The sequence below is a fragment of the Lissotriton vulgaris genome, unplaced genomic scaffold, assembly GCF_964263255.1.
Source record: "Lissotriton vulgaris unplaced genomic scaffold, aLisVul1.2 SCAFFOLD_1543, whole genome shotgun sequence".
NCBI classification, from domain to species: Eukaryota; Metazoa; Chordata; class Amphibia; order Caudata; family Salamandridae; genus Lissotriton; species Lissotriton vulgaris.
The window spans coordinates 307,888-318,081 of record NW_028253834.1 but is presented as its reverse complement, the minus strand read 5'-3'; the positions used below and the strand labels follow the sequence as shown (position 1 = coordinate 318,081).

Genomic DNA, 10,194 nt, shown 5'->3' with positions numbered 1-10,194 from the left:
AGAGACTTTATTCAAAATGAAATAACCACACAAAGCGCAAATACGTTTCACTGACGAATATGAGAGATTGAAATAGAAAGACCTATTTTGTCCTGTGTTTTTAGAAAAGTACATGTAAGAGAGCGCTGCACATGGAGAATTCAGTACTAGACCAATATTGAAGTTCCAGCTCGTCCTACCTTTGGCCACTAGGGGAGAATCACTTAGTTGGAAAAGAAAATGGTATTTCAGTGAGATGAGGTCACATTTTTTAAACAATTAATTAACAAATAATAAATAACAATAAATACAAATTGAATTTTACAGTCCTTACAAAGTACTGATGAGTTACAAGGAAACGTAAGCATATTGCTTCTGGCCAGCCAGATGCATCTGTATTTGTATTGGGTTAAAAGGGGACCTCACTGTACTGTGAGACATAACATCACCTTTCATGAAAGGAGAGGACATAATTGACTCTCGTCGTTTTATAGAATGAATTGGTAATGTCCCTCTCCTTGAGTAGATTTTCAATCTTGTGTAAAGCTAGTTAATGCAAAGATGATTGCACCTGTAGTTCATTTAAAGTTTTACTCCCATTTTCTAAGAGGGTTGAATTTTGGTTTAACACGTTTACTGCAGAGAGGATGCCAGTTGAGAACAGTCTGTAAGGTTTTCTATCCCCTTCACCACCTCAATAATTGTTTGTGCCTGGTCTTGGTGGAGCACATGGGTAGCATTGGAGAGGAACTTCTCATGGAGGGATTCTTGGCTGAGGGGCTTCCTCCAGTGTCCATAGAAGGTGTCACATATGCTGGTCACAATCTCTCCACTCTCCAGCAGCAGCACCACTTCCCCGTACATCTTGTCAAAGTTGGCCACATTGTCTTCAGGGTGCTCCACCACCACCTTCCTCAACAGGTTGATGAGATCTGGTCTACTAAGGCTGTCCTCACTGAAGGAAGAAATGCCCACCTCGCCATCCAGAAGGGCTGTGCAGGCGTTGAACTGGAAGGAGTGTCGCGCCTCGTGCTCGGACTCTGGGAAGGGCCTGTTGATATACTTGGAGACTGGGACCCTCAGAAGAACAGCGCGGATGGAAGCAGGGTTAAAAGAGCCTGTTATATTGATGACTCGGTTTCTGACTGAGATGGCAGCGTCTGCCACCCAGTGCATGCCCAAGTGAGTTGGGAACCTCTTAAAGGCAATGTCTTGCTTCTTTCACAACAAGAAGGGGGATTGAGGCTTTAAGAGCCGCACCAAGAGTCAAGTTCCTAATGTTAGTAAAAGTGAGGGTGCGAATTGTCTGGGATACAACCCCCTAGATCCCAACATAGAACAAATAAGAATTTGTTCTATACATCTAGTTCCACAAATTGACCTCGCACACCAAATAACTGTATAGTAAACACAATTTCAGTATTCAAACAAAATTCGTTTTGTGTCAAGAAAAAAGTTCAACTGTTCTCCCAAGAAATTGGCTCAAGTCAGTTCTCTTCATTTTATTCTTTTCTTTATTTGTTCATACACTCGCAGATAAAAATAGCCAACGCGTTTCGTCCGAAACCGGACTTCTTCAGGGCTATATTTAAAAAGATACAAAAATATATATTTCAATATGTGAATAAATATGTCAGTACACGCACAACTTGTTGAATTACATTCTTTTTAAATTTAAGGAGACCATTTATAGAACACCAGACTATTTAGATACAAACTTTATACAAAAAAGAAAAAGACTTGAAGCCATTCATTTAGATTTTGGGGAGAACATGCGCTGCTACAAAGCATTTGTGTAAGTTGAACAGATACTGGTATGTTATATACAGGGTATTGTTCACCCTACCGAACAAACAAAAATTTTCAGTAAACAGTGCCTACTGGGTATGGACAACAGTACACAACACAGCGTTTCTATAGCGACTCAATGGTCATCAATAAGTTTTCATGTTCTATACACAATCAAAAAGTTTGAGAACATACAATGTCTACCATCTTCCAACCAAAAAATGCCCGGTGATATCTGCATGATAGTACGCTAGTTGAACGCAATTTTTGTGGCCCAAGCAAAATTCAGGGGTCAAACAATCCATCATCAACCTCCTGTGTGCATATAAACAATGTGGCAGAGTATATAAAAAAGCCAACTGAGATTATGAGCAAATATTAAATAAAGCTCAATTCTTTGCACAAATGTTGCTATTAAATTACAACAGACATTAATCATGATATGTGCAAAAAACGCTTTTCTTATGTCCATATACAAGCATCATAGTGGTGTAATGTGCAAGTCACGCAAGGTCTATAAACGAATACGTCACATCAACAGATAAGTGGAAAATACGCATATATTTATTTCTTGTATTTAGACAGCGTGGTGCCTTAAGATGTCCATGTCTAATAAGATATCTGACTGTAATGCACATTATACCGTGTTCATAAGAACTTCAAAGTTATAGCATTTATCAAAATACCTTCGCGCAGTGTGTTCTTATGTTGAGCGTCTCATCCGTTCTGGCTGGTGTGCACACAGAGAGTTTCTACAAGTAAATATATCAATATTTTAATGATGATGGTTTTATATGAATGACTTTTGTTTTTACAGGAGACAGCTATTGCTATCTGGTAGGCTTATTTAGCTATTTAAGCGACTTATTGGTTGGAATATAAGTCGTATATCTGTACAGAGTGAATATGTTTAATACGCCCGCCACTTTTAGAATCAGCCTATTCAGAGGATTGAAAACCTCCTAACCGTCAACATGGAATAGAAATATGCACTTACTATGGTAGTTAAATTGGTGGATTTGGTAAATCGTCCTTTCAATTTGAGATCCAGTGAAGTTTGGAAAAGAGCAAAGTAAGTGCCTGAAATTAAAGAATTTGGCGCAGGTTATATGAAGGAATTTATTTGCACCCGAATATAAGTTACCCTAAGGTAATAAGTCATCAAGTAGTACTAGTGTCTGTAATTTACCAAAGTCTAGCTTTTATTATTTACACAGTCGGGAAAATTAGAGTTATTATTTAAAGAGCTAACGTCTCGAAAAGCTAGTCACATGAAGTTTGCTCAAAAGGTGAAAAAATATAATGTCAACAATTCACGGCGGCAGTGCGGGACCGGAGCCATAGCCTGTTGTTTAGTGACCCCCACATTAATAGTCGGAATGGTATTCAAGCGCGCCCGCCATCTTAACATGGTCAAACTACATGGTCATGTACCAATGTTATAGATACAATAAATATTGCCAAGGTCTTAAAGCCAGACAAAATGCTAGTTTTTAAGGATTAGTGAAGAGCTTCATTCTACTCCGTCTTTCGAAGCCCATACAGCATTAGATACCCAGAGCTTACCTTGGATTCGGCGTGAGCGTCGCGTACGTATGTGGTCGTCTGGTCTCCCGGTTCCATAATAAGACCGCCGCTAAGGGGTTATATATAGTCCTCAAAATTATATAATTAGTTAATTGGGACTACTAATTGGTAAAAACCAACGGCGCGAAGACCTGGCGATCGTTGATCACAATGGCCGCCATCTTTGCCTAGTCAAAGCGAACGCGAAAAATAACGGAAAAAGCAAGGGAAGGGTCTATTCGTGTCTATAAAGAATGGAAAAGTATAGTATATTCATCAAAAATCGATCACAATAAGTGTCTTGCTTCTTCAAGAGAAAGCTGTAATCTTGATCTGACATTGCCAGAGACGAGGGTTGGTAGTCACCATAAAAAGCACTGAACCCTGAGCAGCCAGGCATATCGTCCAAGATAAGTGGGTTGGCTTCCATCCCACGGGCAGCCAGAAGTGCTGCTTCCATTCCAAAGTGGGTCGCATTGCCAATATGTAGAGGCTTGGCAAGAGTTGCAGCATTGGCCGTAGGTGCCCCCGCCAGAGAGGCAGCGATCGCCAAAGTATGGGCACATTGTTTTGCATTCAATGAAAGGAGTTTTGCTGTAGCAGCAGCACTGCCCATGGTGCCAACAACAGAAGGAGGGTGGAACCTGAATGAAATACAAATAACTGTGTCAGACATGGAATAGAGATCACACCAAAATAAGTTTAGAAGAGGGGCAATGCTAACAATAAGTGTGAACTACGGAAATATACTTAGTGGATGTCAGACATTAATGCTAACATGCACTACGAGGAAATAGGAAAAATGCTAGGATCTAATCAAGCATTTGACGCAAACAAATAATCTAGTTACAATGAACAGAAAATTAAATGTTACCATGTTTACATTGTATTGTGTGCTATCCACATACATGATTTTGTTCATATCACAGATTCCCCTTGCGGATATTTCTGTACTTTGCCCTCATCAGGCACACATCATAACATTCCTTCTCTCTATGGATCTCACATATAACACATGGAATATGTCTACCCTCTTTGAGCCTCATAATCATGCCCAGGTGATACTGGAGCCCCCTATGGGCATTGTGTGTTGGCCAAAGGATATTCTGCCCTTGGTTGGCATCATACAAACCTTTTAGGGATATTGCTGGCTTCATTGGAGAAACGCATGAGCCTTCCTTGCACCTCGATGCCAACATTGAATGCCAACAGGAAGTCTGAGCCGCTGGGTCGGAATCCCACGGGCAACATCTGGGAGGCAGCCATTAGAGCTGGCAGCACAGCACCTGACGGGTGAGTGGCAGGGTGCCAAGTGTCATCGAAGTCCATGGAGTGACTCTGTTAAAGGAGGAGTAGAGGATTAGAAGGTCTTTAAAGAAGGGTGGGTCAAGCAGGGATTGGTGTCAGTACAACGCGATGTATTACAACGCGTTCCGTTACAACGCGATTTTTACATCGCAAATACCATTACAATGCATGCCATTACAACGCATGGCATTACATAGCAGATACTTTTACAACGCATGGCATTACATCGTAAGTATAGGTAAGTATATCTTTTTTTAAAAAAAAGGAATAAAGTTAAATAAATTAATTTAAAATAATAAAAATAATATAACATTTTTAAAACAGTAATTAATTAAATTATAGTAATTTAATTAATATGAAAATTGATATTAATTTAATATATTTAAAATAATATAATTAATGAAATATAAAAAATGTATAAATAGTAAATAATATAATGTAATTAATTACAATAAAGATAATTATAATTTAATAAAATTATAAATAATACATAATATAATTATATTTAATATAATTAAAAGAATTTAATCAATTAAACATTTTTAAATAATATAATTTAATTATAATCGTTTATTAATACAATTAAATTAATAATTGTAAATATAGTTATAAATGTAATTAAATTAAATAAAATTAATTTAATTAATTTAATTTATATAAAGTCGTAATACCCCTCTACCCCCAAAAACAAACCCAGCCCTAAAACCTAAAAACACCCCTGTACCCCAAAACCCAAACCCTGCCCTAAAACCTAAAAACACCCCTGTACCCCAAAACCCAAACCCTGCCCTAAAACCTAAAAACACCCCTGTACCCCAAAACCCAAACCCTGCCCTAAAACCTAAAAACACCCCTGTACCCCAAAACCCAAACCCTGCCCTAAAACCTAAAAACACCCCTGTACCCCAAAACCCAAACCCTGCCCTAAAACCTAAAAACACCCCTGTACCCCAAAACCCAAACCCTGCCCTAAAACCTAAAAACACCCCTGTACTCCAAAACCCAAACCCTGCCCTAAAACCTAAAAACACCCCTGTACCCCAAAACCCAAACCCTGCCCTAAAACCTAAAAACACCCCTGTACCCCAAAACCCAAACACTGCCCTAAAACCTAAAAACACCCCTGTACCCCAAAACCCAAACCCTGCCCGAAAACCTAAAAACACCCCTGTACCCCAAAACCCAAACCCTGCCCTAAAACCTAAAAACACCCCTGTACCCCAAAACCCAAACCCTGCCCTAAAACCTAAAAACACCCCTGTACCCCAAAACCCAAACCCTGCCCTAAAACCTAAAAACACCCCTGTACCCCAAAACCCAAACACTGCCCTAAAACCTAAAAACACCCCTGTACCCCAAAACCCAAACACTGCCCTAAAACCTAAAAACACCCCTGTACCCCAAAACCCAAACACTGCCCTAAAACCAAAAAAAAACCAAACACCCCAAAACATATACATCAGTACCCCAAAACATATACTCCTATACTCATACTTATTTTAAAAAATACTTAAATTAATATATTTAATTTATAATATTTAAAAACGAAATAAATATTTTTTTTATAATTAATAATAATTAAATCAATTATGAAATATTAAATAAAAAATAAAAAAAATTAAATACTTACCAATACTTACGATGTAATGGTATGCGTTGTAATAGCATCTGCTATGTAATGCCATGCGTTGTAATGGCATGCATTGTAATGGTATTTGCGATGTAATAGCTGCGTTGTAACAGCATTACGTTGTAAAAGATGCGTTGTAGCGGTAACACACCCATCAAGCAGTGATGTTAAGTAGAGAGATTGTGTCATCGACCTATGGACACAATTTACAGAGGTGTAGGATTCATATTCTAAGATTTGGTTGAGTGACTGTGCCATTGCCCAATACAGACTCTTTACAGAATTGGAAACAGTCAAGATTTTACATTGACGGAGACAACATTTAAGTAAAATTCTCACAAACTCATTGCTCTTTGTCTATGATTGATTGATAAAGTAATTGACAGCTTTCAAAATCCTTACCGCTACTCCATTGACATATGCAGCCAGCGTAGGTGGGAGTCTCAATCCTTTCCTTCCGTACACAGAGCTGATGGCAGACAAGGAGTACATGTCCTGTGAGAGACAGAATTATGTTAGAAATCAACAGTGTGCCTAGACATCTAGTGGTGGAACAACAGAGCTTGTGGGAATGTGGGTTATTCAACTCTAAACACGGGATGATTCAACCTGATACGTGGTGGTGCCTAGTAGAAGAAATGCAGGAGCAGGTACGGAGTCTCAGTGAGTAGATGTAGTGTTTCTAAAATACGGTTGTACAGTGGATTGCAATGTTTATTTAGGTACCATAGTCTATAGTTAACTGCTTAACATCTGAAGGTAGCCTGGGGTGTGATTAGTGGATGAGTATTTCATGGTGGATGAGTAAATTATGGTGGATTTTGTGACTGTCTTTCTCTCTTATCTGTTATTCTGGGTGGATGGTCACACTGTTGTTCTAGAGGGTTATTTAATGGGTGAGGGGTTCATGGTGTGTTGCTTGGTAAGATCCAAGATTCGGATAACCTGGTGAAATCTCATGGTTATACTGAACAACTAATGTCTCAAACGGGGTTTGATTAAGGGATGGTTTGAATCATGAGACGTGGTTTTAAGTCAATGTCTCCTTTTCTCTTTGAGTAGCTTAAGGCCATACTAACTTTCTGGGTCGATGCAGGGTGTTTTAATGTTTGTGTGCTACAAGATGTATTTTTTATTTTGCTACCAGTCCCACCTTACCTGACATGACTCCTGGGTGATGGTGAACTCTGCTGATGTACAGGGTTTTAATGGACGTGTAGTCCTTGGTGTGCTTGTTGGCTTGGACCCTGTCTGCTTTTAACCCCTTCGATGCTGATGACGAGCTCAGCTCGTCATCAGCCACGGGGGCGTGTGCGGATGATGAGCTGAGCTCGTCATCTAACGCGGCTTTTAGAAAAAAGCTGCGTAGCCGAAAAATAACCGCCGCAGCGATGCGGTTAAGTCATAGGGTCTCAAGGACATTAAGGCCTAGTAGGTTTTTAATTGCTGGGTGGCCAATGGTGGGCTTGCTTTGGCCCATGGCCCAGGCTGGATCAAAGGGAGATGGTGGAGATTGCTGGAATAGAGAGCTTTAATGGATGGATTGTACATTGGTGGTTTCATGCTGTAGTGCCAGTAGCTTTTTACATGGAAGGAGCACAGGAATACAGTCACACTTTTGGACTAAAAGGCTTTTTTAATTGTTGTATTTTGCATGGTGCGTTGGTTAGTTTGTTCAATGTCTCCTCTTACCTGGCAGTATCCCAGGGCGATGTTGAACACATGGGTCGTGCTTCCCACCAGTCCAACGCCGATGCTCTCCAGGATCATACGCTTGCTTCGGTGCTGCACAGTTTGGGACAGGTGTCTGTCTGGACTCCATGTAAGAAGGAAGCAAAGCTGCTAGTGACCGCCTTCTCCAGGGGGCTCCCCTCCAACACTGAACGAAGAGAAGAGACAGGATCAGAACTACAAGCATTCTGGGCTGGCATCAGACACAAATCCAGCTGATCCGGCCCAGAACCATATGATGTTCATATGGGACAATCCCTACCCAGGACTCTTGGAGTTCTAGACTGATAGAAGATTCAAACCAGTGCTAGCAGCTCCAAAACCAGAAACTGGGACCATCACATAAGGGACCCAAGTCAGGGTGAGTGACACCAGAACCAGTAACTGGGTCCATTGGATACAGAGCGGTCCTGGCACAAGGAGAGTGGCATCAGAACCAGTAACGTGTACCAAGATATAGAGAGCGGACTCAGACCGGGGGAAGGGACACCAGAACCATTAACTGCATATAAAAAATAGAGCGTGACCTCAGACCAAAGGCAGTGAGCACACACAGACACTTACCTTCCACCGCCGCTCTGTGCACCTGCCTGGACAGCCTGAGGATGGCGTGTGGTTTCTGGGAGAAGGAAGAAAGCAATATTAGTCGACTTGTTTCATTGTATAAGGACATAGAAGGGAGTGGACAGGGTTAAAAGAGAGGAACACAAGGCAACAGAGTCTAGAAGGAGAAGAGGACAGTGAAGGAGAAATAGCAGAGGAGAGATCTGAGGGTGGTCACAGTTCACAACCCCAATCTGTCAAACTGCAGTCCAAGACTGGCAAACGAGTAACTTCAGCCTGGCACATGAGCAGGCTCTGCCTGGCATATAAGCAATTCCAGGTTGGAACATGAGCTGCCCCAGCATGGCGCATTGCCTGGCATATCAGCTGGTAGATATGGAATATAAACAGCCATGGAGTCTCACATGAGCCGTAGGACTGGCACCACAGCCACTCCATCTCAGGGGAAGCCCAACAGCAGAGCAGCACCAAGGTATGAAAGGCACCACCCTAACATATGATGCCTGCACCTGTGAACACGCATGATGGTAGGACTCTGATAAATGACGCCTGCACTTGGGAACAAGTATGATGGTAGGACTATGATAAATGAAGCCTGCACCTGGGAACACGTATGATGGCAGGACTTTGATAAATGATGCCAGCATCTTGGCATATGAAGTCAGGGCACTGACATATGATGAAAGCACCCTGAAATTATAGTAAACATGCTGGCGTATTATGCTAGCACCTTGAGTTGGCATACATCTGATCGCAGCACTATGACAGATGATGCCAATCTTTTGGCCTGTGGTGCCACCAGGCTGTCGTATAATGCCAGTGACTTACCACATTCAACAGGGGTCTCTGTTATGGTGCAAGCATTCTGATTGGATGTTGGCAGAGAAGCAGTGTGAAGCATGATATCAGCTGGCACGGTATGAAACTCTTTATTTTGCTCCTCCCGTAGATGCGAGAAAGACAATGTGTCTTGGGCTACAGTGCACCACCGAGGCACTATTTATCAAGTGGCACATGCATGACATCTGGGACTCCGTATCTATATGGGCACAGTTTTCTGATCGGCTTAAATAAATTGTTGTTTCAAAAATCACCCTTTGGGGATGCCTCGAGAACCTCTGGCTATTGTTGAACTCTGATTACATTGTGTACGTTGTGCATTATTACACCTACTTTGAGAAACAAAAACTTACAGTAAAGTCCCAAACTCATTTCAGTTCAATCTCTTGTTTACATTCAACCATGTGAATCCAACATAGTGAATTGTCATGCGAACACCAGTTGAATAATATTATTTAATTTTGCCATTTATCTTCGTGAGTGCGTATGTGTTTGTACGCAATTCTTTATCTCTGTCTATATGACTCTTCACCCACAATTCTAAGCATCTCTCTAAGAATCAGAGCTTTAAATGGGCTGGGTCTTGCCCGTGCTGAGCACGGGCAGTTCTGAAAAAGCAGGTGCTGAGAAGGGTCCCTATCCGACTCTCCATTCACCAGGATAAAAAAATACATCTTAACTCTGCAGCAGTACCACCCTTCACCCCCTTTAATGTGACTTCAAAGAGACTCGTTATAGTTCTTTTACAGTCTCACCATTTCAGAACTGAAGCATTTTTAACATGCAAT

General features: G+C 41.1%; 1 pseudogene; it reads right to left on the bottom strand.

Moving 5' to 3' along the window:
- Positions 1-612: 612 nt before the first annotated feature.
- On the bottom strand, positions 613-9,467 carry LOC147660736 (cis-aconitate decarboxylase-like; annotated as a pseudogene).
- Between the last annotated feature and the right edge of the window lie 727 nt (positions 9,468-10,194).